Here is a 17,038-nt window from a genome sequence, read left to right as displayed (position 1 = left end):
AACAACAGCAATAACCCGTCAAAGTTCATGAGCCCTTATTGCACATTACTTTTCATTTAAAAAAAGAGATTATACAGATGCTACTGACAAGGATTATCAAAACAGAATGGCACCACCTGCTGCCTGCAACCTCACCAATTAGTACAGAATCTGAGGTGCCAATTAACACAGAAAGGAGGGAGGGGTCAGTAAACACAGTCCGAGGCCACCATTTCATGCAGAGCACAAAGGCTGTTGCTGCTGCATTACTTTGGGATGGGGCTACTTTTATACAGAGATTGGAGGTTTCAGCTACGCTTCGGTGGCATAACATACTTCCCTGATTTTCCTCTTGCTTCTCTGATTCCTAGTCCTCTCTCTTTCTTGATTGCACCTAGAGCTAGCTGAAAGAGATTTTAGATGATTTAAATAAAAGGAAAACACGTAAGGTTGTATCCAGTTCTGTCTCCACTGATAGAGGACTCTTCGATTCGTTGGAGGAGAGGGAAGGTGGGTTTTTGTGTGTGTGTGTGTGTATGCAAATACCCTTCTTTTGCCTGAAATCCCTCATGTCACCTACCATGCAGTTTCAAAGTGTCCCCAACCTTCTGGAGTAAATCTGGGCTAGGCGGGTAATTTTGACTTCCCTGTTTCTGCTAATGGGAGCCATCGCTGGATAAGAGAGCCTTCCATCAGCAGTAGACACAGCCTCAAATACTATACTGAACATTTCTAAGATGGGGGAAAAACTGAATCCCTTCTCAGTTAAAGTAAAACATTCAAAAATATTTGCACAAAATCCCTAGTGTGGTTTTTAAAACAAAGTACTAAATACACTCACAACATCTTTTTACTAACACATAGACCAGGCTTCCTCAACCTTGGCCCTCCAGATGTTTTGAAACTACAATTCCCACCATCCCTGACCACTGGTCCTGCTAGCTAGGGATCATGGGAGTTGTAGGCCAAAAACATCTGGAGGGCCGAGGCTGAGAAAGCCTGGCATAGAGTGTGTTTGTGTGTGTGCGCGTGCTCACACACACCACTTATTTTTCTTTAAAAAAGAGGTGGCGGAGCTCACCATTAACTTTTCCCTTGTTCTCTTTGAATGGCAATGGCGCCCACCTGAAAGGTGCTGAAGATGAGCTCTGGTGAGCTCTGGCTGAAAACAAGGTCCAGATATACATATACATAACAACAAGGGAAAATAAGTGTTTTCTATACCCTCTGGTAATTGTAGGACTAATATGACTCTGCTTCACTAATTCTTCAGTACTGCACATTCAACTGACCCACTCTAAATCATGCAGTGTAAACATTTTCTCTCTGCCTTCCTCCTCACTTCCCAGGGCTTTAAAGGACAATGAAGGGACATTTGCATCCAGTGGTTTACTTATGAATTGTTTCTCTGTATTCTATGGAGTCCTCGGAATCCAATCTGCAAAAGGGATTTTGAATTTGACCTATACACTGGATATACTACATACGTTCAGCGAGCAAAAGGTGGCCTACAACTTTGCTTTTAAAAAGTCCCACTAAAATGCCACCATTCCATGGCCTCATTTATGAAGGCTAGCACTTATTGTACTCAAGCTTCCATTAAATATGGAATTATAAAATACTACCATGTCTGAATGCATATTTTGATTACAAGATCATTTAAAATGTATGTGGAATATTAATTTCGCATACAATAATTCTCTATACTGCCAAGTTTCCGGGCAGTGTCCCAATCAAGTATTGACAAGATCCAGCCCTGCTTAGTTTAATTAAGGTTGTTGCATCGTGTACCATAGGACTATGAAGTTAGTAAGTTCCTTGGGGCAGAAAGCTGTTATTTTTGCTCAAGCAAGTCTGCACATTGATGGGACAGCAGCAACAACAGTGTTACTGCTACAGAATGGTAGAAAATCCTCCCCCCCCCCTCCACCATCCCTCAGTTTCAGTATGTCAATGGTCAGGGATGATAGGAGTTGCAGTCCAGCACCTTCTGCAGGGCCAAAGGTTCCCCCATGCATGCTGCTTCCCTGTGGTGTGCTTTCATGCCATCACACTATATTTATGATGAAATGGGCCAATCACCATTCAAATATTCCAAGCCAAGTGATGTCCAAGGTTTGAAATGAAATTATCCGAAGGACACTGAAACAGGGATGCAGCAAACCCTTTGCATGGGGATGGAGCCATGCTGGAGCATAGCGATATATTGCTGCCATTTCCTCTCAATCCTGTAGCTTCGAATGTCATTCTGCAAGGAACAGCAAGTGCAAAGGTCAGGGGCCTTCTAATTCCAGCCCTGGCAGATCCTGACAGTTAGCCCCCCTAAGATTATCAATCGAGACAAAGCAGACACCTCAAAGACTCATCCTGACACACTATTTTCTAAGTATGCAACATCCACAAGGGAACACAAGGAAGGCCACATATTTCCCTAATCCCAATCCGGCATCGGTTCCACTAACAAGGCACCTCTCTATGCAATATGGTATAAAAGTTTACAGCAACACCGTGAAGCTTAAATGACTGTTAACCTCTGGATGAAACTCAGTCTATAATCACCAAGGTCTGTTTTATTATGAAGTATATGTTTATTGATGCAACAGTGAAACACAAACTTCTTTCAAGGGGTAATTATTAGCATGATTTGCACAACCTTCCAGCCAAAATCCAAGCCCACCTCATCGTTTCCTGAAGGTCATTCAACAGATGTTGAGGAAAGAAACGGCGTGCTTACATTTGCCCAGTTAAGATCAGTGTTAATACCTGCCTTTCCCCCCAAACTAAATAATTATTGCCCTGAAGGGTGATTCGTTTTATCAAATGTCAGTTCAGGCACCCTTCAGCGGCATTAAACTGAAATTCCCATTAAATTCTGAATAATTAGGAAGTTAAACTTACAGTCTTCATAATTGGTGTTGCCTCTTTTCTGAATTTACTCCGCTGTCACGTTTAAAGGCATTTAAATATAGTAGGGTCATCCCCCAAACTCATCTGCAACAGGCAACTTGTTAAAAACAATCAGCTCTAAAAGCTGAAGAAGTGTGCATACACACGAAAGCTCATACCTATGACAAACCTAGTTGGTCTCTTAGGTGCTACTGGAAGGATTTATTTTATTTTTTATTTTTTGTTCCGACTACCTCAGACCAACACGGCTACCTACCTGTAACTAGCTCTAAAAGAGTTTTCCTTCAGAAAAGGCACAGGTTTTACTTAGGTCGATTTATTTGTTATTAACAGAACAGTTCTACAGATGTGTTATTGCAATTAAAGGTAATATCTTAAACTTAGGTTCACATTTTTAAAAGAGCAAAATTATGCTGGTGATGAAGCAAATAGGCACAGATCAACTAATAACAATTTGGGAATCCCTCTTGGACTTTTCGTGGGAAGAAGTAATGAATGATTCTGAGACACACAGGCTTAAGACAAATATGGTTTAACAGAAAGTGAAGAATATGGATAATAACATGGACTGTATGTCTTAAACAATATTTCTCTTAATGTAACTGTCAAATGGAAAATCAGAAGCTTATTTTCTCCATCTCTGATGTTCATTTTCCCTTTGTTTTTTCCTCTTTCTTTTATTTTCTTCTTCTTCTCTCTCTCTTTTCCTTTTTTTCCTTCTTTCTTTTATTATGTTTGCTCTGTTTTAAGTTTGTGCAGCTATTATTTTATTATGAAAAATAATAAAAATATTATTTTTTTAAAAAAAACACGATAACCGTTTTCTAGCTCACTTGCTTCAACAGTAGCTATGTGATGCAAGTGTTATTAAAAGTTTAATTGGGCATACCGTTTTTTAAAAAATGCTCTGCTAATTATATAAATTTGCAACCAATTATTTTCTTCATGGTGAAACAAACCATCAGCAGCTGTTAAAACTCTAATGGGTGAAAGCTTTGCATCCCCCCCCCAATGGCTTTCCTTCTTCATTGGTGGAGAGAAGGATTTGTAACTGTTTACACACTCCTACTACCCTTCAATAGCTTACGAGGGCTTCAAATCCCACACTGATCTGTATATTGCAATAGGAGCCCAGGCAGAGGTTGAAAATATTTGTTTTGGCTGTAGGTTGGTGTCAAACTCAACAGCCTGTAAAAACCCATAGCCTGTAGCCCATTTTAAGACTAGCTGTGCCAGCACACAAGTTCTTAAAGAAAGGACATTAAACTGTTGCACCAATGCAATCGCAAACAAGAATCCTAATGACCCAATGCATTAATCCAAAAGGCCAGTCATTTGGACAGGTGTGGTAAGTGTGCAGAAAGGATGCATGTACTACAAGGTGCCAGGGTAGGGAAGTTGCAAGGTATTTCTGAATGGTCTGCACATGGAACCCCTGCTTGACTAAACCTACCATACTGGTAGCATCTGGGCACTGAGTGTTGGGGTGAATGTTTTACCCCACCACCACCACCACCATCATCGGAGTGAATGGCAACAATTTACTTACATAGAAAACCTGGGGGGAAAGTCAACCACCAGGATGAATGTCAAAGCTTGTACTTTCTGCTAATAAGCCACTCGAAGAATAAAGCCTAATGCTACCTGCATAGCTCCAGTCTGGCTTCTGTTTCTTGGTCATACGAAAGTGTGACAGAACACTGGCAACTTTAATAGATAGTTTCCAGACAGCTATGTCAGAATTTGAATTGTAGGTAGCATCTTCATTTTCTCTTCTAAGATGTATTATACACTAGTAAATGCAGCTGGCATGCAAGAAACAGAAACCCCCTCTCCACTGATAGATTGTTAAAAATGTGAAGGAAGGAGCACCGGCCATGTGCAGTATTCCATAGCTGCCAAGTCCGGGTCGTAAAGATCCGGGATCGGCAGCGCGCGCATGACCGATGGCGCTTTGCCCTTCTATGGGCATCAGAAAATGGCGGCGCCAGCGCCGGAAGTCGCGACTTCCGGCACCGCCATTTTCTGATGCCCATAGAAGGGCGAAGCGCCACCGGAAGTCGCATCACGCAACTTCCGGTCATGCGCGGAAGCGACTTCCGGCGCCGGCGGCACCATTTTCTGGTGCCCATAGAAGGGCAAAGCGGCACCAGAAAAATGGCCGCCGGGAAGAAGCGAATTTAAGGGAGAATGCCGGGATTTATCACCAAACGGGAGACCGCCAGGAAACAGTAAGAAAAAAGGGGTTTTCCCGGCGGATACGGGATACTTGGCAGCTATGGCAGTATTCACATCAGACTGGCTACCATGGCAAATCCTGTTCACACGTCACACTAAACCAGCCAAGGCTTAGCATGAATTTGTGAGAATATGGGCTCTGGGGAAGTATATTGCTAAGAGATATCTTAGCCCAGTGTGTAATCCATACCCAGGCTCATAGTCATGAGCCATACACCATAGGACAAACCTTGGTTGCAGACAATGATTAGTCTGTAGAGAGCTAAACCACGAGGCTTAGGTCTTGATGATACACTAAGCCAAGCCATGGCTTCGCTCAGAATAGCACAGTAGCAAATGAATGTAAGAAGAACCTGTTGATTCATGCTAAGTTCTTATGCAGCGTCCTGTTCTCACAGTGGCCAACCAGATACCTGTGGGAAGCCCCCGCAGCCCGCAAGCAGCACCTGAGTGCAAGAGCACTCTGCCCACCTGTGATTTCCAGCCACTGATATTCAGTGGAGGTAAAACACAGACCTTGTGGCTAGTAGGTGGTTACAGGCTTCTTCTCCTTGAATTTCTCTAATCCTCTTTTAAAGCCTTGGGTGCTTACACTGACCTGGTTCAGAGCTACTGCTAAGAGCCAAACCAAGGTTGAGCAAAACTGAGCAAACAAGCAGGCTATTGGAGAGGAGATTGTAGCCTTTTCACTCCCCCTAAGTGCTAAACTTCGTGGCAAATGCTAGCACAGCTCCATTCATTTCAATGGGAATCGCACACTAGAACTTCTTGCTTGGCTGTGGCAAAAAGAAATACCTCAAATAATGCAACATTTGTTCTGGTTATATTGGAGTATGCTTATTATGTATACTGGGGCCTGTCAATACGCATTGACAGTTGGGGAATGGGGGGGAAGGATATGGAATTTGCTGCTCTGGGAGTTAGTTTTTTTCTTTTTTGCTGAAGAGCAGAATAAAAATAAATAATAGAATTTCACCCAGCTGTTCATTGGGGATAAAAATGGAGCACCTGGAGACTCCTTGCCAGATGCCTCTAGATAGGAAATATATTCAGAGTATTATATTGGTTTATACAAGTAATATAGAGAACAATGGAGTAAAGGTTTCAGATATTGAGATGGCCTTAAAATCATCATGCCATTCCTCTGAATAGTTCAGCATATGTTTGTTACTAAAGCAGCCAGATGTAGTACTGAGAGGAGATAAACTTAATCCTTTAAGTATTGGGTCTCTTTATTACACATGATTTATGATAGCCTTGAATTAAAAACAAAACCAAACCATATTGCATTTGCAGTATGGTCACTGGCGAACAAACAGATAGTATATGTACCACTGTACCATGAAAAATACACTGTACCTAGAATTGTTCTAATTTAAACTTAGTCTTTTCTGCCCTGATGTATTAAACAACAACTTGGTTCCTATAGCGACCCTGCAATACCTGTATATGATCAGATTTATGCCAGTAATTGCCAGCAAAACCAATATATCAAATGAAACTCAAATGCACTTTGTGCGTGTGTGTTTGGTGGCTGATTCTAATGAGCAGAAACAGAATCCGGCAACAGCTGTCAACAGAGAGATATTTTAATAGACAGCAGCAAATACATCCCACGAGGGCTTCGAACTGAATTATCCAAGTTCCAAACTGTGCTTTGCAGAAACAACTTTTCTTTTGGCTACTTCCAATTCTACCAACACTAGCTGCTATAAACTCTCCTGCTCCCTCAAATGATCCTGCCCAAGCTACCTTGCTGCCCCGTAGACTTAGAACAACAGCGTTTTTTCCTTAAAGGCAAGCTCTTCAGTGATGCCCATGGTTTAACTCCCTTGCCCCTATATTTCAGGCCCTGGCCTAGCTCTGAGACTGGGTGAAGCTGAGATCCAGTTCAGGTGTGGAGGACAGGACCAGAAGAGCAACAGGCATGGTCACTGGACAGGCTGGAGGTCAGGGGTCAGGTCAGACAGGTGAGAATCAAATGGTCAGAAGACAGACCAAACTCAAGTCAGGCAGAAGATCAGTTCCTAAAGCAGCAGTGGAAGACTGAGGGGCCAGAAGCAGGTGCCAAAGGCAGGCAAGCAGGTGACTAAGGCAGGGGTCAGCAACCTAAGGCCCATGGGCTGGAAGTGGCCCACGGAGGTTGTTTGACCAGCCCACGAGCACGGCGTGGGGACTCGCTTCCGTGGTGCTGAAAATTGTGTCTGCGCAGACGCTAAAAATCGCATCTGCGCACGTGCAGACGTTGAAAATCACAGGCATGCGCGATCCAGCCCACGGAGGGATCTCCGCAGGAACAATCCGACCCAGGCAAGATAAACCTTGCTGACCCCTGATCTAAGGCAAAGAAACCCAGCAGGAGAGAGAGGGGGGAAGCAGAAGCAAAACTTGGGGTTTGGAGGACAAAATTATACAAGCAGGTACTGGACAGGCTATGTCAATTTCTCTGCCTTAATTTATCCTTCAAGCTCAATTATCTGAAAAATGGCATTACAGTGGAAACTTGGTTTATGAACACCTCGGTTTACGAATTTTCGGTTTACGAACGCTGCGGACCCATCTGGAACGGATTAATTCACTTTCCATTACTTTCAATGGGAAAGTTCGCTTCAGTTTATGAACGCTTCAGTTTATGAACAGACTTCTGGAACCAATTGTGGGAGGCAACAGCTATTAACATTTATTTTGAAAAAACAAAACAAAACCCAGAACGGTCAACTTTGACTAAAAGTTCAGGACAATGCACTGGATGGATTGAGATGTGACAGCCCTTCTATACTTAACCCCTGCCTGATCACAATGACATGATCTCTGTCTAGACTCTAGAGACGCAAGGCTGACATAGGAGAACACTGAAAGATGTTTGGCTCTGACAAAAGAAAACCCTGATACACTTGCCACAAAACCAACTAGAGTAAAAATCCTCACTAACAATACACTATACTCAGGGAATCATGCCATTTCCAAAGGAATCAGGCCATCTCCAAAGCTATGTTAACCATGTTACAGCAGGTGTTTCAACCTTTTCAGACCAAAGACCCACTTTTAACCCAAACAGGAATTTGGGGACCCATTTGTTAATCTTTTGTCATAAATTTGCACCTAATCCAAGCACCTAATTATTCTCTGAACATTAATTTGGGATGAAGTTTAATCTTATTAACCCATGCATTATATGCCTTAAGGCTTATTTTTAGATTTTTGATACGGCAATTTCTCTCAAACCTTTGGAGAAGATGGGCATGAAAATATTTTTCCCCTGTACTCCTCCAAAAATAAATGAATAAAAATAAGAGTTGTTTTTTTTAAAAAAAAAGTTAAGACCCTAAAAAATGTTCGTCTGATCTAAGGTTGCTTTTATCTGTTAAGGATATAGCGTTATGCAGCACCTTAAAAACTAACAAATTTATTATGCTACAACATTTTTGCAATCTACAGTTTACTTTATTCTAGTCCACAAAGCTTGTGCCATCATAAATGTGTTAAGCCTTTATCATGCCACAAAACACAGTGTTGCTTTTGCTGCAACAGACGAACAGAGCTACCCTGCTTGAATATGTAATTAGGAATGATTTTTATGTAGGTTATTACAAGCACAAGATACAAGTGGCCTGGCAATGTGTCTCCTGCTCACCCCCCCAAAAGTATTTTTATTTGTCAAGATTCCTATAATGACTAGCATATCCACAATGAAAAAAAGGCCAAGGGGCGTAGAAAAACTGCCGCTTTCAATTTTATTTTATTTATTTTTTTACTCCTGGGTCTACAAAAATAAAAAGACATACCGGTAGTTTCCTTTTCTAATTCTAGCCACAAGAGGGAGTATGCAGAATTTGTTTAAGCCTCAAATAAATGTATACACTTTGCTTAATCGTATTTTTGTTTTCAGGAGGGTCAGAGAAATGTCACCAAGTCAAAAAATTATTTTGGTTTTAAAATTAGCCTACAATCCAAAGCATATTCAATCTCCATCAAAATCTCATTTGCAAAGCAGCAGAAGCAAAATGCAAGACAGAGTAAAACAGCAAAATAGAGGGGCCTGCAAGAAGACCCACAAGCACATCCCTGAGTTGAAACCCCAACGACATACCCACTTGGCCGCATGACACACTGCTCTTAAAACTAAATGATCTTGCAGCGCAGCTTGGGAAGCCCCTGTTCAGAGGTGAAGTAAGAGGAACCACAACACTCATGAAAGCCCATGTAGGCTCACAAAGAAGCTTTGTGGATCACTGTTGAAGTCTATATGCTCAGGGTGCTAGAGGTCTTACATAGAAACGCTTGAGCTGGACTTGTGTAAACAGCAAAGGCAGCATTCTCTTGGGGATGGCATTTTGCTTTCGCACTGGTATTGATTTGTTAAGCCACCAGGATGGCCCACTGGTTGGCTAGGAGGCAGAAGAGGATTTAAAAACCAAAAACAGAGCACATTTGGAGCCAGTCATGAATTCTAGCCCTCCACCCACCCACCCATGACCAGACTGGATATAAGAGACTGCCTTGTACTGAGTCAGCCTATTCATCTATCTAGACTGACCATTCATCCATCTAACTGACAGGAAAGCTCCCCAAGGGCCCAGAGGGAGCGGTCTTTCCCATTCCTGTCTCCCAAGATAATTTTGATGGATGAACACTGGGCCCTGAAAATCGATGCTCTGTCTCTCTGCCACCAAGCACCAGTGGGCCTTAATGCACAGTGGTTTGGCCTAGAAGCTGAGACCTGGGTTCAAATCCCTACAGAAACAGGAGGCTCATTAGGTAACTATGGGCCAGTTACGATAGTTAGGAGGAAGGAAATGGGGAGCAGGAAGTGGGGAGCAGAGGAGCCTTGAGGTTCCTGGAGGAAAGGTGGGGTACAAATGAAATATAATAGAATTAAATTAATTAAATGACATTGAAAATTAATCTACATTTTGTGGAGTTGCTGCTCACACCTATCTGTTGTTGTTGGCATCTGTCTGTTTTGGGAGACAATGGAGGAGTGTGCCCTTGGTGGTTAAGTCAACCTGTTGGAAGGTTGCAGTGCCTGCTGCAGCTGTAGGGACTGATACAGGAGAGACATGTTTTGTTGCAGCAGGGGCAGATGAAAGCATGTGGTTGTGCTGTTGCAGATGCACCACGGCGTCTCTGCACTCCTCCCAGCAGTCATTCCTCCTCTGGTCACTGCAATGGATACATGACCTGACTATCTGTCTCCAGGCACCGTGGTTGTCTGCAATGGTTGATGCTGCCAGCCTTCATGTTACTTTTGGACATCTATGCAATGCAATATTGGTCTGCCAATGGGTCTGGTGCCTGAAGCCAGCCCCCCGTAAGTACGTCCTTGGGGATCCTGCCATCTTCCATCCTGTAGACATGACCAAGCCAACATAGACGCCACTGAGACAGAAGTGCAAATATGCTGGGAATGTGGGCTTAGGAGAGCACACATTTGTCTGAAACTGCCCTGCCGTGAGATTCCCCCCATCTGGGAATATTATTTTTAAAGCAAGGAAGACTCAAAGGGATTCTAGACTAATAGGCTGCCCTTGGAAAGATCCCCCCATCTGTCATCACTGACAGATGTTTAACTCTACATGGTTGAGATGAAAGGAGGCTCCGATGAGATGAAAAGGAAATGCCACACAAAATGTCCCTGCAGAACAGATAGGCTCCAGGTGGCTTAACCCAAAGGTATTTCCAACATGGTGCACATTGGCCTGTTTCTTGCATGCCCCTTTTGTGGCATGAAATAACCAGCAGTGTCTGGGGGAACCAGTGGATCTGCCTGCTTAGAAGTTCATCAAATCCAACATTACCCCATCTAAAAAAAACCCTCAGTATTATCTAATATAACAACAGCCCACTATTTTCAGAAACCTTGTCAGAATAGAAAAATAACTCCATTAGCACTATCTCCCTAAATTTTAATTAACAATGTGGAAAATGGCAGCAACTCTTCCTTTAAGACCCATACTTGTTTCTACGTCTTCTCCCTCCCCACTCATACCACCCTTTCCATTCTTCATTTAGCTATTCCTTTAGCTACTGTATTTCACAACCTGGATCCAAAGAAGGAGCTTGCAATTCCTCAAAGGCTTCCCATTAATAGCTAACCAGGCCGCTCACTTTGTAATGAGATTCATTATAAATCTGGGGGCAGGCTGGGGGTAGAGATTCAATAGCCTTCAAAAGGTTTTAGCAGAACTCTGTGTCCCAGGTCGCTCTGCTTCCTCCAGCCTACCACTTGACTTGCCAAACTTGATTTACCAGCAGAGTGCCGACAATAAACATGTAAATCACATTTCAAAAGATTAGTAAATGTCAATAGCCATGCAAGTGACTGAGATAGGAAGGCACAAAATGGAATACAGGTATTTCTTGTATGAACAGCACACAACTATATTTGGTCGTTTGTCATAGCTTGTTAATTAGCAATGCAGTTTAGAAAAAAACCCCAAAAATGACAGCTGAGAAGGCTAAGGGCATTATATAATCGCTGGGAAGGTAGGCATAGCCAGCTAACCATTATGGATGCTGATATGCAATTTTCCAAGTCGAGGCACAGGGACAATGTGCTTGTTAATTAAAAGTCATACTTTACACTTTAGACTTCAGGGAGTAGGGTCATATGCAATAATAAATAGCGGCAATTCGCTGGATTATTTCAGTTTTCAACAAAAGGTCCTGCCTCAGTGCTCTGGCACCAAGCAAAGGCTATGCTGACATATGGTCTTATAGTAACATGATCTGGACCATGAAGGATATAGAAAAATTAGTATAGCTAGACCCCTGCTGAGATAGAAGGCTATTCTCAAGGGGTGATTTATCATAAACAAGCCAAAGCCCTAGTCTCACCAGGGTACTCACACTTTAAACAAGAAAAGCTGCCCTGCCAATTCTGTCTTCCTGGTTGCCTGTGTGAACTGAACACCTGAAGAACATAAAAATCCCGCTCCTTCCTCACTCACCTATGCTGCACCTTGAGAAGCAAACAGATTGGACAGTATTTCAAAAGCGAACAGAGGTGGCTTTTGTGTCACATTAAAGCTCAAATATAATGCCTGGCTTAACAGCTAGGGGAAAGTCATGAAAACGGAATAAATTGCCATGTGAATGCAGCCTTACAGACCCTTAGAAAAGAAATATTTAATCTCCCTTCATTCCTCAAAACAAAGCAATACTTGCATGCAGAGCAAATGACAGGCACAAAATTCAGGAAAGGCATACTTACCAGCTCCAGCCTTAGAGCTATGCACAGTGACAACAGAAGTAGCACCATTTGAACAGTCTGGTTTGAGGTTTCTTAAATCTCAATTTACAGATAAAAATAGCCTTCACTACATGGAATCTTTCTTATCAGACCAAACTAACTAGTTATCACCCCCTCACTCCGGCCAATGATCCAGGGTGAACATTTTGTTGTTCTCTTCTCCAACCCACATATCAGCTCACTTTAAACTGCACAGATTATAATCTACAACTGGCATGGTATGGAATAATTTATTTTGTGTATTTGGTATTGTCAACAACATACCGTATGTATGTGAATATGCATTTGCGTGTGCGCATCAATCACACTCCTAATATCAATCAATATCGGAACAACGAAACAATCAAACAAAATAAACACAAGAAATGCAGCTCTCATTTCTAGTATGCATACAGTCACAAAAACATTCTATAATTTAAGCATAGCAAAACGAAACGAGAGAAGCCCTCTAATTATAGGATATCCACAATGCGCTCAATATTGCGAGACCCAACATCATTCTGCATGCATAAACTTAGGAAAATGTAAACAAATTGCAATAATTTATCAATAACTGAGTTGCATTCATCAATCCTGCTTTTACTAGGTACAGTCACTGTAAGCTCTGTTCACAATCACTTGATGCCAAACTTGCTGAAGCTCTTCTCCCAACAAAATATGGTAGACATTTCCCTGTCCTGAGTGAATAACCCCCAACCTATTCCCACTTTACACTGCAAGCATTTTCTGTTTGAACTGTCCAAGTCCAGCTTTGGTTTATCAATCATAGCTTGCCCGAGGTGACCTACCAAGGGCCATACTATAAATGATGTCTACATTTAGCATGCACGGGTTTTGCTTTATTTAAGTGCAAATTGCATCAGCCAGCGAGTGTGGGTGGATGTGATCAGTAACTGGAACAGAGCGAACGTGGAGAGGGGCTTTTACTTTTCCCTCCCAGCAGTGGTGTTAAAGCTAGCTAACATTTGGTCCTAAGTTTATCACTTCTATGTGAGATTTGAAAGAGTGGTTTTGTAGCTCACCCTCTTCAGTCACTACACAGCACCACCTTTCAGATGCGGGAACCATGTTGCCTGAAACTGGACATGATGCACATTTCTAACAGGGAAGATGCACAAGCTTCCCTTTGGCTACATATAGCAGAACCATGAAAACAACAAGTTCAAATCACTTCTGCTTCTCCTCCTTAAAGAAACAAATATGCGCTGTGACAAATGGAAACTGAAGATAAATTTCTCAAAAGTATATTATTCCTTAAGAGAGCATTTTCTATACTTATGCATGCTGTTGTTGGAAGGAAAGGACTTTAAAACAATCACACACACACCCTTTTCCAACTATTATTTCTTTCTGGGTTTTTCTAATGTATACCCCGAATAATGTACATAGAAACTGCATGCATGGTAAACAGATTCCAAAGGTTATAAGTACACATTGCACTATACTGTATATGAAATTTAATTTCCTTCTATTAGCCTAGAAATGTATATTCATTGCATAATCCTGGGAAAAAAACACGTTTTATGTCTTGCAAAGACCCTTGCTATCGGCTATTCTCCCACTCCTGCAGTGTCAAATTGTACAAGCAGGCTTGACAGACAACACGAGACAGTAGAAACCACACATGGCAAAAGCAGACTCATTTGTTTAAACCTGGCTTCACCCCACTCATGTATGAAAATGGGGAGGTATGTGTTTGAACTTTAAAAGAAAAGGAGAACCAGAACCCTCCTTGTGACTTGCATCCATCACTTACTTCTTTGAAGATCTTTCACTGACATGTTTCTACCTACTGTGAATTTACTGGAGTTTGGCTGGGAAGAAAAGTACCTGGTGAGAATACTGTGGATAGATAAAGGTTTAGCGCCGTACCTTACCTGTGTCACATTGGCATTAGAAATCAGAGCTACGCAGCACATACATTATGGAGCAAAGAGGCCACCAATACATATAGTCTGAACACTACAAGCATGCAGACATTGACTCCAACCCTTTGCTCTCTTTTTTTTAATTTAACTCTAGACTGTTTAAAAGAGGTGTTAGAAGATGTATATAAACTACTTGCAGGTGCACCCACACATATTCAGGTAAATGACTTGTCAAGATGGATACTTGAAAGCAGAAAATTGCAAATTACACATAAGTAAATGTGTGTTTTTAAAAGATGAGTGCTTTTACTCATGATATGGAGTCATGTCCTCTTTTCAAGTGCCTTGATGAGCACACGACTAAGGTTCCTCCACCTTCATATGATTTATTTGCAAAGGCAGCCACACTCACAACAACAGTCGTAACTCAACGGACAGTGGTAGCCACTGACCACAGGGCTTCTGCTTATTGCTGCACAGCTCTCAAAAGGGCACAGCATGCAGCAAGGGCGATGTGAAAGGTGAAACTGAAAGAGCAGTTACATACCTTTAGAATCCTTCCTTTGCCCCAGAATTCTCCTTCGTCATTGGAACAAGACTTCTAAGATTCACCATTGAAAAGCAGTTTAAACCTGGTAAGTGAAAACAACAGCACTTTAGATGTTTGCATTTGTAAATAAAATTAATTAAAAGAGAAATGCAAAACTCTGCTGCAAATCCAAGCTTCCTTTCAGCCCATGCTTACTCTTATTTCCCTTCTGCATATGTCTCTCTCTCTCTCTCTCTCTCTCTCTCTCTCTCTCTCTCTCCCACTTTCTAGAATTGCTACGTAGTGGTCTATAAATATTGGCCCCGACACTTGACTGCTCCTTTACTTGCTCATGGCACAGGTCTGTGTTACTGTACACCATGGTATTACTGGGCTGGAGTCCTCAGCTGCTCAGACAAAGCCATGAATTGGCTCCTACCCTGCAGCTCTTTGCCTGCCTGGAAATACCATTTTGCTGCCAGCTTTACAGATGCTGTGGGCCTTTCCTGGAGGCTCGGATCAGGCACAGAAGGGTAATTATGAGGCTTGTCTGAAGAAACAGAGCTTTCTCCAAGCAGGTGGAAAAGCCGGAGGAAGGAGGAAGGGGGAAAAGGAGGAGGGAACAACTACCTTTGTTTTGGCGAAATTGCCTGATCTCCAACCCCCTTTATGGCTTTACATATCTAAATATTATTCAATTAGGATCATTAAATTTAATTACTGTGTAATATGGATGTCAAAAAATTTCTGGAAGAGCATTCTTTAAAAGCAGCTTCTTAAAGAGGAAAAATGTGCTTCCTAAGTGTTTTAAAGAGCATGCAGACTTTCTGAATGGCAGCAAGACACAATGGCAGAGAATATAATAGACTTGGTAACAAATCCAGTGCAACCATATTTAAGAATATCAGCCACAGAAACCCAAAGCGTTTAGAGCTACGGAAGACCGGTTAATAGCAAGTGCTAACTGTGTAACAAGACAGACAAAAATGCACATTGAATTTGGAAAACTGACAGATTCATTCAGTGGGATTTAATCCCAGGTTAAGCATGCATATCAGGGATTGCACCCTCCAGAAGTTGTTCACTATAACTCCCATGATCCCCAACCCGTGAGGCCAATGAACAAGCATGATGGGAGTTGTAGACCCAAACATCTAGAAGGCACCTTGTTGGTGTATATGATTGAAACCTGTCAGTCTGGCCCAGCGCTTCTAGTCATTTCCATTACCATCACATGAACCTGTCCTGCAAATCTACATGGTTTTTTTGCGCAGTGACCTGGCTTCACAGAATCACAGATTTGTAGAGTTGGAAGGGGCTGTAAGGGCCATAACCCCTTGCAATTTAGGAATGCCTCTATTTGTTCCATCATTTGTTCCATTTGGCCTCCATTTGTTCCATGATGTGGTCAGACTGAGGGAAACATCTTGAAGTTACTCTGAAACTGCAAGACATATGCATCCCCTATTTCTCCCTGTGCAGGAAAGGATTCAGGGGTCAGTGTATTGAAGCTGTCTTGTACTTGTTTCATCCTGCCTAGTACTTTCAGTTCTTCTTGGCAGAGATCCTGCAGCGTCTGTCAGAGATCTCTTTCACCTCCTAGCCGATCGTTTTTTTAACTGGAGATGCCAAGGATGGAACCTGGGACCTTTTGTATCTAAAACATGCATCTCCTGCATTCAGAGGGAATTATTTGGGTCAATTCACACTGGGGAAGGGAACCCATGGGCCTCCAGGTGATACTGTGCTACAACTCACATCATCTCTGACCATTGGCCATGTTGGCTCAGACTGATGACATCTGGAATCCAACAACATCAGGGCAGTATAATGTTGGCAATCCCTGGCCGAGATTAGGGATGGGATAGGAAAATGCTTCTAATAGAATTTTTTAAACTGTGAACAGTGTTTCTCCACTGCCAAAAATAACATCCTAAGTAGGCCTTGCTTTCACTGAAGCCAGCATTGGCAACATTTCTGTTTACTTTTGCATTGCAATTAGCTCGTTAGTGGTTTATAGTAGTAATTGGCAATCTTCTAACGAATTCCAATAATTACATTATTTATGAATTATCAAATTCATCTATGAATACTACTCAATGGCTCCACTGGAAAGCAACTGTAAGACTAAAAATGTACATTTTTAATAATTATTATTATTATTATTATTATTATTATTATTTATACCCCACCCATCTGGGTTTTCCCAGCCACTCTGGGCAGCTCCCAATAGAATATTAAAAACAAGATAAATATAAATACATC

At 42.0% G+C, this 17,038-nt stretch overlaps 1 protein-coding gene across 2 annotated transcripts in view; it reads right to left on the bottom strand.

Annotated features, from left to right (window-relative positions):
* The window catches only part of BMPR1B (bone morphogenetic protein receptor type 1B), a 212,971-nt gene that overhangs the window by 107,246 nt on the left and 88,687 nt on the right, over positions 1–17,038 (bottom strand). For both annotated transcript variants that reach the window (XM_035112925.2, XM_060278454.1), the window contains exon 2: positions 14,792–14,876. The gene's annotated coding sequence lies outside the window, so the exon portion shown is untranslated. The remainder of the gene's footprint in view (positions 1–14,791; positions 14,877–17,038) is intronic.

This window comes from Zootoca vivipara, chromosome 9 (assembly GCF_963506605.1).
Source record: "Zootoca vivipara chromosome 9, rZooViv1.1, whole genome shotgun sequence".
NCBI classification, from domain to species: Eukaryota; Metazoa; Chordata; class Lepidosauria; order Squamata; family Lacertidae; genus Zootoca; species Zootoca vivipara.
The sequence above is the reverse complement of the archived record's forward strand: the minus strand, read 5'-3'. Positions and strand labels throughout refer to the sequence as shown.